The sequence below is a fragment of the Meles meles genome, chromosome 1 (assembly GCF_922984935.1).
Source record: "Meles meles chromosome 1, mMelMel3.1 paternal haplotype, whole genome shotgun sequence".
NCBI classification, from domain to species: domain Eukaryota; kingdom Metazoa; phylum Chordata; class Mammalia; order Carnivora; family Mustelidae; genus Meles; species Meles meles.
This window is the reverse complement of record NC_060066.1, coordinates 9,034,930-9,052,822: the sequence shown is the minus strand read 5'-3', so window position 1 is coordinate 9,052,822 and position 17,893 is coordinate 9,034,930. Positions and strand designations below refer to the sequence as shown.

Below are 17,893 nucleotides of genomic sequence, written 5' to 3'. Positions count from 1 at the left end.
TTCGCTTCTTCCTTCACGCATGCAGGCTGTGGATCTGAGTGGAGCTTTCCAAGGCAGAATGACATGTCACAGTATTTTTAAACAAGTGTGATTTTGACAAGTGTGATTTGGAAGCAGGAGGGATGTCAGAGCTCGCATTCCATCTGTGCTTAGAGTTCCCAAATTGGAATTAGGAGTCTGGGTGTGTTCCTTTGGTGGGAATCAGGGGGAGAGCACAATTCTGCCTCCATGGTATTGAGATGCCGACGTGATTCTGATAGGGATTGTGTATGTGTGAGTGTCTGTGTGTGTGTGTGTGTGCACACACCATGTATGTATAAAATGCTCATCTTTATGCACTTTCTGTTCTGGGAGAAAAGGAAATATTTATTAAACACGAAACATTTTACAAATCATTTAATGCTCGTAAGAAATTTAGATGGTACTAAGTTCTATATTTCAAATAAGGGAGTGGAGGGTCAGAGAGGTTAAATGAACACCTGGGATTTGAGCCCCGTGCATCTGGCCCCTCTCTGAGCTAGATAAGAATGTCTGGTTGGTTTGAGTTTCTGGAAAGGGTGACAGAGATAGACTTCCAGTCCTAGACTTGCCTGGATGTCTAATGCTTGTCCTTGTTTCTTGTGATGAGTCTGTGTATTTCATCATCCAACCAAAGCCTCTTTGAAGAGGGGCTTCTGAGACACCGATTGGTCAGTGGGGATGGTGTGAAGGTGAAGGGGGCTTCTGAACTCTCACATGTCTGTCTGGGGTGCATACCATGTACTAGAGCGCTTTGTTTACATTGTCCCAGGGAGGTTTTGAACACATGAGCTGGCTTGAAGATGGCAGGAGTTTGTCAATGGGCCAAGTTTCAGAACGCCTTTCCTTCGTAGAGAGTGGTTTGTGTGTGCAAAGGCTCAGGGGCATGAAACAGCCCGGGGCACTCAGACACAGGAGAGGTTTCCATACAGTGGGTGTGGGGCCATCAGTGAACTGAGATGGATGAGAGGTGCAGGACGTCCTGTGCTTGAGTGTGAGCTGGCAGGAGACTTTGTACAAGGTTTGGCACTCGACTTTGCAGGATCACTTGGGGATGGGTGAGGAGCAAAGGGGCAGCGAGCTCTAGGGCGGGCAAGTGAGAAAAATGTGTGAGGGAAAAACATCTCCTCTTTCACTTCAGTGCGGTTCGGCTCAGTGACTGTGTGAATGCCACGTTTTGGGTGATGGATTCTGAATTTTCACTTACATTCCAGAAAAGGCGCTGTGCTGGGTATTGGAGGTCTTGACTGCAAAGAGAGGAGCCTGACTTTTGGTCAGGAGAAAGGCACAGAAAGTCAGAATTGAAGGAGATGAACCACTTACCACAGTGGGGGTTCAAGAGGGCTCCCCCAGATTCACCGCAGACAGGCAGGGCAAACACCACAGGAGCACCGTGGCCACACTGGGTCATAAAGAAGGACTGAGCATTTGTCAGATGCCAAGGTGGGAATAGGAAGCACCCTGGGCAAGGGGTTGCATGAAGAGAAGGCCAAGGTGAGCATTGGCCTTGCGTAGGTAGGGAAACACAAGTCCTTCAGGATCCCAGGACCAGCAAGGGGCAGGGAGAGGCTGGATGGGGGACGGGGGCCGAGAAATAGAGTGCTTTGGGTCCACACATCCCCAAAGGGCTTTCCACAGTTGCACAGTGAGCTTTAAAACTGTCCAAAGACCCTCCTTTGGGGCATTGGCAGATGGACAAGCTTGATTTGGGGAAAACAAGGACAGTTGTGTCATCTCTGTTTAGGGCACCATGTTACCCTTTGGGGAAAAAATATACATTTAAAAAAAAAGACAAAAATGCGGTGCCTGGGTGGCTCAGTGGGTTAAGCCTCTGCCTTTAGCTCAGGTCATGATCCCAGGGTCCTGGGATCCAGCTCCTCATTGGGCTCTCTGCTCAGCGGGGAGCCTGCTTCTCTCTCTCTCTGCCTGCCTCTCTGCCTACTTGTGATCTCTGTCAAATAAATGAATAAATAAAAATCTAAAAAAACAAAAAATAAGTGGAACAGTAAAGATGTCTTTATAACAGACAAATCTCCGTTGATTTTAAAAGACCCACAACAGCCCATCCGGAGAGAATGCTTGGGGTTAGCAGGAATCGCCTGCTCAGACATCGGAGCCTGCTGTAGGAGGGCCTCTCTCTCCCCCTCTCCTGCATGCCCAGACACGGAGTACTGGGGTTGCAATCCAGAGGAAAACACAGACAATGAGGCTTTGGAGATCTGTATCTGCATTCTAAGCTCGTGCCCCCTGAGACACTTGAAAATGCCCCTTAGGAAATGCTCCAGCCCTTGAGCGCGAGGCCCCCGTGAGCAGCAGGTACAGAGGGCTGTGAGTGACCCTGCAGCCAGGAGGGTGCGAGGTGGTGCTGAGAAACAGGCCTCCTTCCCGTGGGCCCTGCCCAGCTTTCCGGCACTTCTCCTCTCCACCTGCTAGAGCTCAGGGCCAGCCGCAAGCCTGAAGCTCAGGTGATGGGAGCGGCTGCACGAACCATCTTTTGGGCCGTGCTTTGTCTCCCTTGCCTCTGTTCTTTCCCATCGCGGTGCCAGCGGGCTGGTGGAATTCAGTTGATCATTTCTACAAATGTTTTCCATTAAGCCAGAGAGTCGTGTGATCCCAAAAAATGTCAGTGCTGGCCGGGAGCGTGCACGTCGTCTAATTGAGGGAAACAACGGGACACGGCACAGCCTCGGGCTTTGAAGTCAGTCCACCCAGCTTCCACTCCTATTCCCGTTCTCACCCACTGATGTCTGGGACTATATTTCTCAGCCTTGTGCTGCCTCCGCTTGCCTCTTTGAAATGGGGATGATGGTAGAAAATAAGACAGACGAATCTAGGGGCTCGTGTTGCAGAATAAGTAAAGGACAATGTTCCACACAGAACCTGATAAAGTGAGTATTTAAGAAATGTCAGTAATAATTCACAAGTCCAGATCCATCTTTTCATGGAAGAGGAAACAGGCAGAGAGAGAACATGGCCCTACTAAGTCACAGCCATTAACTGGCTCAACGGGAAAAGCTGTAAAATTATACACACACACACACACACACACAAATATGTAGAGAGAGATTATATATATATGTTATATACAATATATATTATATATATAGGGAGGGTGGGGGGAGGGAGGGAGGCAGGGAGTGCATGTAGGGGAAGGGGCAGATGGAGAGAGAATCTTAAGCAGACTCCCTGCTGAGCACAGAGCCGGATGCAGGGCTGGATCCCATGACCCTGAGATCATGACCTGAGCTGAAATCGAGAGTCGGATGCTCAACTGACTGAACCACCCAGGTGCCCCTCTTTTAAAAATTCCCAAGTATTAGGATATCATGTGCTAAGTGCTTTCCCTACTTTAACCCTCACAACTGCCCTATGGGTTGTGTGTGATTATGTCCATTTCACAGATTTGGAAGCCAAGGGTCAGAGAAGTCCAAGGTCACACAGTTAGTAACCAGTAGAGCTTGGGTTCAAACCCAATCCGAATTCAAACACAGTCTCCCCCCTGCATGTGCTCACTGTTGCTGGTTGAGTTTCCCAGGAACCAGACTCTGAAGGGGTTTGGTGTGCAGGTCCTTGTTTAGGGAATGGTACCCGCAGGGGTCGGAGCGGGAAAGGGAAGGTGCAGAACTGGCCAGAGGAGAAGGTAAGAGAAAATGTGGTCTCAGCTGCCTTTTCAGGGATGCTGGGATGACCTTATAATGTCTGTGCCCTCACATTGGACACACGTTGATGTGAGCACGACCTTCTGGAGGGGTGAACAGCAGACGCAACTGCAGGGCAGATCGGCTCATTCCAGACGCACAGCACGCACCGCAGGGGGGCAGACTGTAATAGTCTCTGGCATCATGGTGGGGACAGTGGGGGATGAGTGGGGGATGGGGTCAGAGGATGGAAGGAAAAGGCATCGTTTGTCTTGTCGTGATGGAGACTGAAAGGATGAGCTCCCCGCCACTGGAGTATTCAAGCATGTTGAAGATGCCCTTGCTGTGTGAGGAGGTGGCTTAAGTGTCCTCTAAGTTTCCCTTCGAGTTTTCTATTTTTGTGATTCTAATGATTGGCTTACTTATGCTTTAAGGTGTGGCTTTTGTTTTTCTGTTTTTGCGATAACTTACGCACAGGCAATAGGTTTTTGGCAGATGTTTGTAGAAGTAGAAGCAGTGAAGCAGAGAGATGTTGGCTTTGGGTGAATCTGGGTTTCAATTCTAGTTCTGTTCTTAGTCTGTATGACCCAGTACGAGTCACGCCACTGCTCTGAGCCTGACTGTCCTGAAGGAAGGTTTCTTAATGTTCCTGCATCCTCAAGTGACTTTGAGATTTGGATGAAGTCACGGCAGGAAGTGCTCAGCACAATGCCTAACACACACAGTAGGTCACTGATAATGGTGACAGCCAGAGCTGCCCTTCCAGCCATGGTCCCTGGGGGCAAGGAGGGCAGAGGGTCTGAGTGCCGTCTCAGGAGTCTGACTTCCTGGGTCCGCAGCAGCTGTGTGACCTGGCCCATGACCCACGGTCCACTGAGAGGTCAGGCTAGCCTCTGCCTGATGCTCTTAAGCATCCTGAGAGAGACCTCTGCATCATTGGAATTATTTTGCTTGGCTCATATTGGCTCTCCATATGCATTTGTGTCCCTGCATTTCTACAGGTGGACTCAGAACCCAGAATCACACACAATGACCTTGAGAAAGAGGAGTTTACATGCTCTTAGAAAACCGTATAATTATACCGTCTTCCAGATTGCCCTGGTATTGTGGGGAGGATTTGAAAGGGTCTACTTGACACGAGTCAAACTTCTTAGAGAGAAGTCAGATGTAACCCGAGCCTTTGAATTTTCAGTAGGAATTTTGCTCGTGATGAACTTAGTCATTTGTTAGGAGGATACGAAGAGAGTATGGCTCCAAGTCCGGTTTCATGTGTATGTCTTCTTCTTAGCTAGAAATTTTCTCCAGCGGTGTCTTTGAAGTGAGTGGTGTAGAAGATGATTACTCACCAACCCACAGCTCATATCCTCAGCAGATGCTGGACCATTTTAGATGTCTCTGGAAATCCTGCCTGTGAAGTTCATACCACTAAAGGGAACCACTTTATGTTTGAAGTTGAGTCAAGAGGAGAAAGACGTAGCTGTGGGGACTGGGAGAGGTCAGTCTTGGTCAAGTCTTTTGTTTGCCGGCCATGAGCTTTGACCGTGGCCATGTCATTCACCACCTCTGAGCTTCAGTTCAGTCCCTTGAAATATAGTAATATTAATACAACCAATGCACATAGTGATTAAATCTTACGGAGGAAATGAAAGGCTTATGAGCTGGGATGCACCATATACAAGTGAGATAATATTAAACTGATGGACCATTATTTGTTTCCTAGGTGATTAATTGATCTACTCATCTACTTATTCAGTAATTATTTATTGAGGTCTTGTGGTATGTGAGTGATTACAGTATTCATCTTTATAAATAAAGAATTGGTATCCTATTTCTTCTTTATTAATTAAGGAACTTCATTAATTAATTCATTTATACACATTTATGAATTGAGCAGTTCATGCAAAATCATGATATTATCATTACTGCCTAGCACGTGGAGCACTTAAATGCCACTTACAACTATATTACTACTTCTATTGTTCATAGTTTTATATACTATTATGATAGGTCTTGGAGAAGCAATGAAAACTGAGGCAGAGTTTTTGATCTCCAGGAGCTAACAATTTAATAGAGAGATAGAAAACAAGAAAATTGCAATGTTGTGTGTTTGTAGAAGAGTAGATATATTAGTGGGACAGGTTGTTGGTGGTGAGGTAGGAGTCCTAGAAGGATTTGCATAGGAAGAGACATCTATATTGTGTCTTGAAGGATGGTAGGCATTCATTATATGAATACACTGACTTCATTTTATAAGTGCATGTTGAACGAAAGGAGTAGTGAACAAAGTCCTATAACATAGAGTGATTTGCTAGACTACCAGATGTGAGTTTAGGGTAGTAGGGAGTAGTGGATGAGAGATGTGGCTGAGGAGGTAGGTAAGGGAGGCAGCAGACAGATTGGGAGGACCCTTGGAGGCCCTATTTTTGCTAGAAATTCAGATGGGATGTGTTACCCCAGGGAGAGTAGCCACTTACGGTGGTAGAGTCTGAAATTTAGACTTGAAAGAACATTTATTTTAACTTTCCTTATATAATGTTCTTACTAGATGGACATTCAGTCTACTTGAATACAAGTCGCAGGCAATATTTAGCATTTCAGGTTGGGCAGTCCCATGGGTAGTGGTGCTAGGGTCTGAGACAGAATATGTAAGAAAGGAACTGGTTGAAGACTGTGGGTGGGGATGGAAAGAAGAGTAAGCCTTCAGTTTTCGACCTGCTGAGTTTGGGATGCCTGGTGATATCTGCTTAGAGGGGTCCAGTAAACATGGACTATCTCAGCATGGGGCTTCGGTGACGCTTCTGGCCCAGAGATCATGTGATAATCATCAATGTGTCAGTATTTAAAGTCAGGGGGAGAGTGAGATCGGTCATGGAGAGTGTATTGGATACAAGCAGTAAAGGAAAAGGACAGAACCCTGGGGAACAGCAGCATTGAAAGGAAGAGCAGAAGAGAAGCCAGAGGAGCAGGAGGAGGGTTTTAGGGATGCTGGCGGTGTGGCGTGTGATGGAGACCAGGGGAGGGAGACGTGACAAGCAATTTTAAAGAAGATGGGGAAGTACAGCAGACACCCATTGAGTTAGTCAAGGAAAGCGCTCTGCAAATGTAGTGGGATAATGCAGGAAAGAGTTATAGAGTAGCGATTTGAGAAAGTGGAAACTACAAACTTTTCCCACACATGTTGGCTCTGAAGAAATAGAATGAAATTGATAGCTAAAAAAGAAAGGTGGCACCTTTGCTGGTAAACACCATTTTTAGGTAACGAGGCACCCCTGAAGATGTATTGAAACAGAATCCCCCTCCATAATACCAGACTTTGCCTATATTTGCAGGGAAATCAACCCGTGAGATCCAACCCCCGAGTTAAAAAACCATGGGTTAGAGTAACATGTCATTTTCAGGGGGCATTTGAGTATGTTTCTATGCTAAGACTAAAGTGTCAGTGTCCAGGGATAGGCCAAAGGCAGAAGATGGATGGGAGTGAGGCTGGGTTGGGGGTGTAATTAGTTATCGATGTCCCTGAGGGGGTGAGAAAGAGCCAGTTCCAGAGCACAGGTGGGGGAACCAGCTCCCACAACCATCCTTTCTCCATGTAGGAGGAAGAGAGGGAGAAAGGTGGGGTGGTTCATAGAGAGCAGAGAGGAGGACACAGAGTTGAGGCCGATGCTGATGACAGTCCTCTTTTCTCTGGGAGGCAAGGAAGGGGTCAGGCACCTGCTGAGCCTGGAGGGAGCAGTAAGCACCAGGGATGCTGGTCGTAGAGACCGGAAGGAGGCAAGGACTAAGGTGTCAAGGAGTTGAGAGTTCAGGTGAGGCTGGGGATCCAGATGTTGAGAAGGTGCCAGTCTGTTGAAGAGTCTCTAGTTGTGCTCAGCTCAAGCCAAGCCGCAAAGTAAGCAGTTCCTTGGATTAATCCAGCTGGGAGGAGAGAAAGTTAAGGAGAGTGGCAAAAGGAAAGTTGACATGATGGACCAATGGGTGTCTGGCTTACGTTAGACCAGTAAAAAGGATAACATGGTTGGGGGGAAGAGAGTAGAATCCCAGGGAAAGTTAAGAGCTGGTTTAGGTGGGATCAAGTGTGAAAAACCAAGAATTAAATGGCATGGCATTCAGCACCTTGGTGGGATTAGGATGTGATTGTGGAAGTTCTTGGCTGTTATGAGTAGACGTAAATGTCTCCAGGACCAAAAGGTCAGGAAGCTGAGACCAGAGTGATGAGTGGGCCATTGGCTTTCCTGGTACATGATAAGGTCACCCAAGATTTTAGCAAGAGTTGGGGTGGAAATGACAATTGTGAGCTGAAAATTATAGAAAAGAATTTGAAGAATGTGGGAGGATGACCAGGCATCTGCAGTTGAGGGTTATTAATGAGGAAGGCTAGAAGTTTCCATAGTCAGGAGGTTGTGACCTAAAGCAGGGGAAGGAGGCATTATGGCCATGGTAAGGGCCCTTGTTTCCAGGACAGGGCATTGAGGAGGCTAAAGGCAGGGTCAAGGGTCAGCTGTGACAGCAGTGACATAATATGAGGGATCTGGGAGCAGCAGGAGGCTGGATCTGGAGCAGGATAAGTCCATACAGATGTGGAGAAGCCAGGTGGGCTTATGTTCTGCTCTTGGATTGGAGGCTTACCTTGTGCTCTTGGACAGTTCATGGTTGCCAGGTTTTCATTGTACCAAATAAGAACAAATTTTAGAAAACAAGGCAAATGAATCATCACCATTGTGTAAAAGGACGTTAACACGCCAAGTTAGGAAGCACAACTATCAGCACATCAAAAAAGCACTCTGTTTTGCCTTCCAGATGGCGCCTCCCAGAGTAGTACTCATCTCTGCAAAAAGTACAAAACTCCCCATCAAGTAGCCTGTTGCAATTGGGATTCCCAGAACTTAGACCCCACACCCCAGTCCATCATGCCATGTGCAGTCGGAACCTGTGACCCTGCTAGACCAGCACTGGCAAGCCGTAGCCTGCAGCCTGTTTTTTGTAGGACCTGTGAGCTGAGAAGGGCCGCAAACATTTTCAAAGGATTCTATAAAAATATGTGAAGAAGACTGCAACAGAGAACAAATGAGGGGCACCGGGGGCCCCTCATTTGGTGGCTCAGTCGTTTAAGCATCTGCCTTCAGCTCAGGTCATGATTCCAAGGTCTCAGAATCGAGCCTGGTATTGGGGGGGGGGGTCCCTGCTCAGTGGGGAGCCTGCTTCTTCCTCTCCCCCGCTTGTGCTCTCTCACTCACTCTCTCTCTCAAATCAATAAATAAAATCTTTACTAAAACTCAGAGAACAAATGCGGCCAGAGAAGCCTAAAATATTTATGATCTGGCCTCTGACTGAAAAATCTTGCTGGCCCCTGGCCTGGCCCGAAGATTTGTTGTCTTCTCTGTGCTTTATCCCAAGTCCCTGAATTACTTCAGTGGGTCTTTTCTGGTCCTCCTGGGCCATATGCCAGCAGCTAGGCCCCACTGTGTCCGTCTTCACCAGGGAGGTGAGGGGGTGGAAACAGTCGCATCAGGACTATCGATGCTCATGATTTAGTTGAAAATGCCCTATTTTAGAAGCAATAGCATAGATGCCTTCGTGCATGGAGCAGCATTGCCCAGAGGCAGGAGCTCTGGCTTTGGAGGCTGAGATGCAGGGTGTCAACTCTTCGATAAATGTCATTAAACACTTCCTGTGCGCGCATCCATTTACAGGGAGTGATCCGTTCAGCACTGACCCTTTGTCGGGGGCCCACTGACTTTCTCATGTCAGTGGGTGAGAGGGGAGAGGACCAGGCCTAGCGGCCTCTATCCCTATCCCCAACGGCCCCGGAAACCTAGAAGCGTCAGTGGCAGAGTGCGACCCTGGGACACGGGTGACATAACTGTTCTGATACATAGATTAAGACAAGAGAACTTTTAAAACTTGGAGAGTACAGGTGCCTGGGTGGCTTAGTCGGTTGAGCATCTGCCTTTGGCTCAGGTCATGATTTCGGAGTCCCGGGATTGAGCCCCATGCCCAACTCCCTACTCAGTGGGGAGTCTGCTTCTCCCTCTCTTCTCTTCTGCCTCCACTCTTCCTCCCTCTCAGCTCTCTCTGTCTCTCACTCACTCTCTCAAATAAAATAAAATCTTAAACAACAACAACAACAACAAACTTAGAGGGTAATTTACCCGAAGCTAGACTTGACAGTAGGCGAGAGCGAGAACCAGCCAGGCCACGTGCTTCCGGAATGACCCCTCTTCAAATGGGGTGACACCTCTCCGGTTCACCTCTGTGAACACGGCTGTTTGTGGAGGAAATAGGATAACAGCAGCACATTGCACTGTGCCTAATAAATAGGAAATGCTTAATATTCATATTAGCCATTGGAATGTGTATGTCTTTACATGGTAAGAATTATCATCAGGATCGGCATTTCCATGTCAGAGCACGAGAGTAAGGCATAGCAGGCTCTTGGCAAATCAGGGAAAGGATGTTTTTATTGACTATTCACTCACTGTAAGTCTCTTAGGGCAGTCAGAGCAAAATGCCACCAACTGGGAAGTCCAAGAGCAAGGTGTTGGCAGGTGGCTTCTTTGGAGGCCAGTAAGGGATGCCTCTATTCCAGAACCATCTCCGTGGCCTGTAGACGGCCGTCTTCTCCCTGTGTCTTCACATTGTCTTCCACGCATGTGCTACTCCGGGTACAGATTTCCCCTTTGTCTATGGAGACCTGTCGTTTGGGATCAGGAACCATTCTAATGATCTCACTTGAACTTGATTACCTCTGCAAAGACCCGATCTCCAAATAAGGTCAAATTCTGAACACCTGGGGGTTAGGACCTCAAAGGACATATCATGAAGGGACACATTTCACCACAGGACACACTGTTATCTGTCTACTAAACTCTGAAGATGCAAAGGGAAAGATAAGGCGTGCTTAGTTGGAGAGCTTAAAAATGGGTATTTGGAGGCTGAACAGAAGTAAATATGTCTCTAGGTACTTTTTTTAGGGTTGTAAGTACCAAAAGAGGCCTGGTAGGGTCTGCTGTAAATGTAAGGCACTTTTTCTGAAGAAACGCTAGACCAACAGGCAGGTCTGGTCCCATTTTCGTCTTTCAGATTATAATCTATTATCAAAAGAACATCTGGGGTTTTTTTGTGGGTGTTAACAAGGGCAGAACAGCACAGTATGACATAGTTCTCATTTCAAAGATCATGTCTGATGAGAAATCAGGATGTCTGACTGTTAGTCCTGTCCCATAACGACAGCACATGGGATCTTCCCACCAGTGGGTACGTGTGACCATGAAGCTGTGGGAGCAGGATCAGCCTCCGTTACAGTCTTCTTATATTCAAGGTTGAGGCAGCTTGCTAGTGCCTGACACACTCTTTGAGCAGGTGCTCGAAAGGCTTCCAGCGTGGGTGTTTTGCCCCAGCCAGCCATCCTGGGCATGGAAGCCGTTTCCAGTGTTCCTCGTGCTCTCTCTGTATTCTGCACCGAGCACTTGGATAAGTGCAGAGGAGCTGAAAGGAGTACTTTTTGGTTCTGTTGGCAAGAGCAACAGGAAGGACCCTGTGGGCTTTGGGATGCTTTTATGCTTTAGCACAATCTGCCCATTATTAGCTTTATTCTTGGTGATTCTTAAGAAAATTATAAGATCTTTTCATCTAGAAAAAAATGGGTCTGTGATTCTTTGAATGTTGGAGAAGCATTGCCACTGGTTTGACGTTTCTGCACTTTGATGTGCTTTAGAAATACCACAAAGCACTTCCCCGATTTTCAGGTGAGAAAAGGGAGGGCTAGAGCGGGAAGTTACGCCCAGATATCCTGTCCTTCTGTAGTGGCATAGATGTGTGTGTGTGTGTGTGTGTGTGTGTGTGTGTGTGTGTGTGCCTGTGTGTTGGGCTGGGGGTCAGGCTGGGGTTAAAGCTATTTTTGATGGTTGAAACGTCTCTAAGTCTTGAAATCAAAATCAACATTTCCTCCTTTAATTGGTATCTGGAGAGAAAGACAGGACGGCACGAAGGCAAAAAGGAGGACGGGAAGGAAGGAAGGAAGGAACGGGAGGAAGGAAGAAAAAAGAAAAAGGATGAAACGTGATTTGTCCATGTATTTGAAAGTATTTGAAAATACCTAGTCTAGTGATTTTGGTTTTACTTAGTCCACATTAAAAGGAAATGTAGTGTTTTCTGGAAAGGAGCTGTAGTACCTCGATATTCCCAGAGGCTGGACTATGCCAAGGTCGCAGTCCACACTGCCCCAGAGTCACGAAGGGGCCCACCCACCACCACCCTGCCGCCTGGTTCTCTGCACCCTCCGCCTTCCATCCACTCTGCCATCCCCTGCTCTCTGCAGGTCTGTGGTCAGCAGTGGACTTCAGGGCCATATGGCTGGGCTGGGGTCAAATGCCGACTTGCTGCCTCTAAGCTGTGTGGCCTTGGGCATGTCACTGGTCTTCTCTGGGATTCACATTTCTCTTCTATAAAATGGGGATGATGTTACTCGTCTCAGTGAAGTATTGTAAGATGGACTCAGATCCTCCCGAATTTCCAAGTGCTTAATGTCCCTCTCACTAGATGGTGGCACGTGGGGCTGGTCCGTGCCATCGAGGAGGGCAGAGGCTGCATGGCATTCCCTTCGGGGCCACCATGCCCCCTCTGCTAATGGACCGACAGGGTAACTCACCTTCAAGGCCTTAGGACGTGGTGGTGAGCCATCCCAGACTCAGGTCGTCTTTATAGTACGGAAGAGCTGCCCAGACTCTTGCCCACCACAGTGCCAGGTGCAGGTCGAGGCTGGGAGAGAGCATTTGCTGCTGGGGAGGATCTGATCTGTCCGACACCACCTCACCGAGGATGTCACTGAGGATCTCCCAGGCTGTCCTGAGACAGAGGAGAATCAGCACAGCCCTGACTGCTCCCCAGGACTGCGAGGAATGCCTCTGTGACCTTCCCTGTGGCTCCGTATCCCGATCTGACATGGTCTGGGTGAGACTGGGGAGGACTCAGGCCCACCCTAGAAAGGTGGCGGGTGTGGTGCAGCTGGATACTCGGTGGACCTTGCCCGCTCTCCCGTTCCCCCCACCATTTGCCTGTCTCCCCACGGACGGTGGGTGGTGAGGGCTGCATTCTGATTGGGAGAGGACCCCAGTGTGACTGTGGCCTGAGAGGGGCGAGACTGGCTGGAGGGAGGCCCCTGTGGGTCTCAGTTACCGGAGTGTGAGTAGACAAGAGTGGAATTGGCAAGGCCAGAATCTGGAAGGGAAACTGATGGTTCTTGAAGTGGCCAAGCCGGCAGAAGAGACGGGACAAGGTGAGGTCATAGGAGGGTAGGATTTCTAGGTAGGACACTGTCGGGGGAGGGGGGGGGCATATCCTGACGAGAAAACACAGTGTGGGGGTAAAAAGTAGGATCAAGGGTGGGAGGGATTTCAATTTGGGTCGAGCTCATACAGCTTTGTTGCTATAATCAGCAGCAGGTCTGCTGTGGAAACTGAGGCCCAGCGACTAGTCAGGCAGGCACAGGGCCCCGTTTCACTGTGCCTCTGACCAGACTGAGGGGCCAGGGGGCCAGAGGGCAGAGGATGAGGGGCATGTGGGCAGGCAGCAAGGTGGTCTGGGACTGGGCCAGGCTGGGGCGAGGGGAAGCCAGGATCTAGCAGAAGTCAGGACATCGCTGGCTCTTGTACCACATAGGGACCCCCTGCCTTGGTACTTGTGTCAGGCTCAGCCCTCCGTGGTTCTGGGAAGAGAGGGACCAAATGCAGCGAGAAGCCACAGCTCGACCCACAGGCTGTGTGAGCGGCTCTGTTCACTAAGCTTCCCGGCCCCGTCCCCACCGGGTCCTGGATCACGACCACACCGGGTGGAGGATCTCATGTTAGCCCCATTTTGCTGATGAGGAAACGGAGGCTCAGAGCGAAGGAGGGGGTTGCTCACCGTCACCGAGCTATGGGATGGGGAGCTGGGATAAAGGCAAGGAAGCCGGCAGCTTCACCGCCTATGACTCATGGCCTACGCTCGGAGCCAGACTTCCCTCAGAGCTGTGTGATATGTCCACTCATCCGATGGTCTCCGGCAACTTCAGGGCCAGGCCCCGACCCCTGCCTTCTCCCCTACCCGGGAGTGGCTCCTGGGGGGTCTCGCAGGGGGCTGCAGGACCTAGCACAGCTCGAAAGCAGGCGCTTGGTACTGCTGGGCGGCGGGGTCCTAGGGACCCTGGGAGGCATCCGTTCTTCCCAGGTTCACAATCATTTTAGAGGGACCAGCCCCCTCTTCTCCTCGGGTCACTTCCCCCTCATGCTCCTCTTGTTCCCTGCTCGGGAGGAAAGGACAAGTTTCCTGAGGCCTGACTCGAAGGGGTTCAAAGTAAAGGGCGGAAGAGAGCTCATTTACACCGTGATGTCAGGGGGCACGTGCTGGTCACTGGGAGCCATTGTGTGTATTAGAGATGGAGAGCAAGGGCCATGTTTGACACAAAGACGTGGTTTTTTTTGTTTTTTGTTTTTTTTTTTAAAGAATTGGGTTTCTCAGAGTCCTTAAGGAACTTGCCCAAGGACACACAGCATCAGGCTGAGTGAGGTTTGAATGTAAACAGTCTCTTTTCATAAGCTCAGGCTATTTCTCCAGCACTTATGGTCAAACTGAAATAACAGAACCAAGGGAATATTTCAGAGACTGTGTCAGGCAATTGTTCTCCCCTTGGTTGTGTGTCAGAGTCACCTAAAATGGGAATAAGGAGCCCAGAGGCCTCGGCTTGTCAACGTGGGGACAGTGCCTGGGGTCTAGAATTTGTACCAAATTCTTTGAGTGACTCTGATAATCACCAGAGGTTGAGCATTACTCATGGGAAGTTTTTCAGGCCCCCCCCCCCCATTTTTTTTCTCTCAGGTATAGAGCCTGGAATGTAGAAGTTGTTGAGTAGAAGGGCAAATACAGAACTAAACTGGTTACAACAGAGAACTGTCTGGCCAGAGCCCCCGAGGCAGGTCACTGATGTCTGCACCTAGCTTGGGCCCCATTTCCAAAGCAGCCACACGGAGAGGAGCCCGCCTTTCAGCCTTGTCTGCGAGTCACACTGAGTCAGTCAGGATCCTGTCAGAAAACGAACACACGCAAATACATAGCTTTCCTTCCCGCCAATAATCACTCTTTTAAAAATATAATAGGGAAAAAATTCCATTCCATTCTTCATGAAAACAAACACGAGACATAATAAAATCTAAAATCTTTTTCTCAAGTTAGTTTTTAAGTTTAAGGACATTCCAGTTAATATCCCAAAGGAGCTTTTATGAAACGTGATAAGATGGCTTTGGATTTCATCTGGTAAAATAAATAACCAAAAATAGCCAAGGAATATTTTATAAAGAGAAATAACATGGGAAGACTTTTACCATTTGCTGGTAAAACATATTCCGCAGTGACCAGTTTAAGGTGTGCGAGCTGGGCTAGAATTTATACAGACATGAATGAAAAACACAAGGTTGGGACACCTGGGTGGCTTCGTTGATTAAGTGTCTGCCTTCAGCTCAGGTCATGATCCCTGGGGTCCTGGGATCAAACCCCATGTTGGGCTCCCTGCTCCTGGGGAGTCTGCTTCCCCCTCTGTCCTTCCCCCTGCTCCTGCTCTCTCTCTCTCTCAAATAAATGATAAATAAAACCTTTAACAAAAAGAAAAAGAAAAACACAAGTTTGACAAAATTATATATAAGTACTTAAGACATGACGAACAGGGCATTTTTGTAAAGTGAGCGATCCTGGCATTGCAATCTATAAACGATATTTTAAACCAAAGAAACGAAATGAACACGGAAAAATATGGCACAGAGGACACCCGCTGGGCAGGCTGAAAGCAGCTCCCCCAGCGGTCATTGACAGAGACGGGCTGCCTTGTAGTAAAGCGTGGTTTCTGAAGCCGAAGGAACTGGGCTCAGGCCCAGGCACTCCTTGTATCAGCTAAGCCCTTGGGGGTGTTCCTGGATCCCGTGAATGTTAAATGCAATGGTGTCGCCCGTTTCTTGGCAAATCGTAAACTCCCACGAAATGCTCCCGAGCTGCCCAGCTCTCAGGCTTCACCAGAGTTTTACATGCACCAAGAACTGGTTCTTGGAATTTGCATGAGAGGCATGAACCCCAGATGTTGGATTCTGCACAAACAGCCTTGGCTCGTCCCAGGGTTGCTGCCAGCTGGGGGAAGGGGACAGGGAGAGGGTGTGACAGAGACTTGGCTCCAGGCCCTGGGATGCGACAGACGAGCTAACTCTCACTTTGGAGACGAAATGCACCCTTCAATTATAGCGCTTCCCCCCAGACATCAAGCTAAGCACGGAGTGCAGCCAAGGCTTCCATTTTAAGACCATAATTGGCAACTTTGGTCCTAAAACCCCGTCATGTGTCTTCTGTGAAATTGCAGTGTCCCCACCATCTAAAAATATGCAGCACAGTTTGGTCATGCTGCAGAAATGCCACTTGAACTGACCATGAGGATAGTAACATGAGGAGGATGCTGAAGATAACGAAGGCCCAGCGCCTGCTGGAGGGGAGCCAGGGCACGAGGTCAGAAAGACGTGACTCTGGATTCTGAGGACACGGTTCCAGGACATGTATGGGGGGTTCTCCTACTCTGAGTCCATCAGATCGCTGGCAACGTTATTTGGCACCTTCCTTGGATTAAACCCTTTTTTTCTTTCTTGTTTCTTTATTTTTTTTACATATATATTTTTTTAATTTTTGAAAGATCTTATTTGTTTGTTTGTTTATTTAAGACTTTATTTATTTAGGACAAAGAGAGACAGCCAGAAAGGGGGAAAAGCACAGGAGAGCTAGAGAGGGAGAAACAGGCTCCCTGCTGAACAGGGAGTCCGACATAGGGCTCCATCCCAGGACCCTGGTATCATGATCTGAGCTGAAGGCAAATACTTAACTGACTGAGCTACCCAGCGGGGGGGGGGGGGGGGGGCCTGCATTCCTTCCTTCCTTCCTTCCTCCCTTCCTTCCTCCCTCCCTCCCTCCCCTCCCTTCCTTTCCTCCCCTTTCTTCCTTCCTTACTTTGCTCCTCCTCCTCCTCCCCTACCCGCCCCCCCTTCTTCTTAAGAAGAAAAAGGTGTGGTTCTAGTTTCTTTTGCTACTTTATTTACCATTCTAATTTTAGTGCTCTAGGCGTCAAAGGCAGGTTTGAGATAAAAATGACAGCCTTCCCCATATAGCTAAGAGCATGGTACTGTCCAAGATAAAGACCTTTTCCTACATGGGGAGAATTTTCCAGAAAGGGTGTTCAGCTATTTAGGAAGCTCGGAGGCGACAGAAGCAGCACCGACTTGGAGCCAAGAGGTCTGGTTCTGTCTCTGGCTCGGTCACAGTCAGCTCTGTGTTCTTAGAAAGCCCGGTGAAGCTCCCCTAGCTTCTGACCCCTCATTTGTAAAGAAGGCTTACGGCCCAGGCCACACCACTCCTGAAGGAGCTCGGAGCTCCCTCCCTGGGGATCTGCCTTCCAGACAGGTTTGCCCCTGGGGACCCTGAGGCACTTGAGTAACACCCTTAAAGCACTTAACTGAGGAGCGGAGCACTTTGTAAACTGTAAAGTGCTGCATCTACACGTTTTGCAGTCGGCTGTTCTGTTTTGTTAGTACAAAGGAAGTGCTCACAGATATTTATTATAAGGATACCCTGTTGTAGCCTTCTGAAAAAAAGAAATCAAAAATAGGAAAAGTAAAGAAACACCTGGATTCTTCTCCACGAACTCTCAATGACGTGCCCACTGAAGGGACCTTGAGAGTGCTAGAATCAGGAGATTCGAGGCCGGGAGGCAGCATTTTGCCAACTTTCATGCTCTTTGTGGCCAGAAGAAAGCACCCACCCACCTAGAGCCTCAGTCCCCCTCGGAGTGGAAGCTCAAGGTCCCTGTTCAGGTCCCCCTCTGTCCTCACAGGGACTCTGGTGCCCTGCCAGGACTCTGTACCTGCGCCAAGACATCTGTCTGGCAGCTGTGCCTGGACATCCCTCCCTGTTAGTGAACAGGTGTACAGATCATGAGAGGCGGCCCCATGGAGTCAGGAGGGCATGGGCTCTGTGCATGCAAAGACCCAGTTTCGTTCCTATTCCGCCCCCCAACAAGGGCACTCTCTGGGGCAAGCTTCATTTTGTTTGTTTGTTTGTTTGTTTTTAAAGATTTTTATTTATTTATTTGACAGACAGAAACCACAAGTAGGCAGAGAGGCAGGCAGAGAGGGAGAGAGGAGGAAGCAGGCTCGCTGCTGAGCACAGAGCCTGATGCGCGG

The 17,893-nt window shown here is 48.7% G+C and overlaps 1 protein-coding gene across 1 annotated transcript in view; it reads left to right on the top strand.

The window, feature by feature from the left end:
• Window positions 1-17,893, top strand: part of TG (thyroglobulin) — a 233,512-nt gene that overhangs the window by 99,947 nt on the left and 115,672 nt on the right. The window lies entirely within an intron of this gene.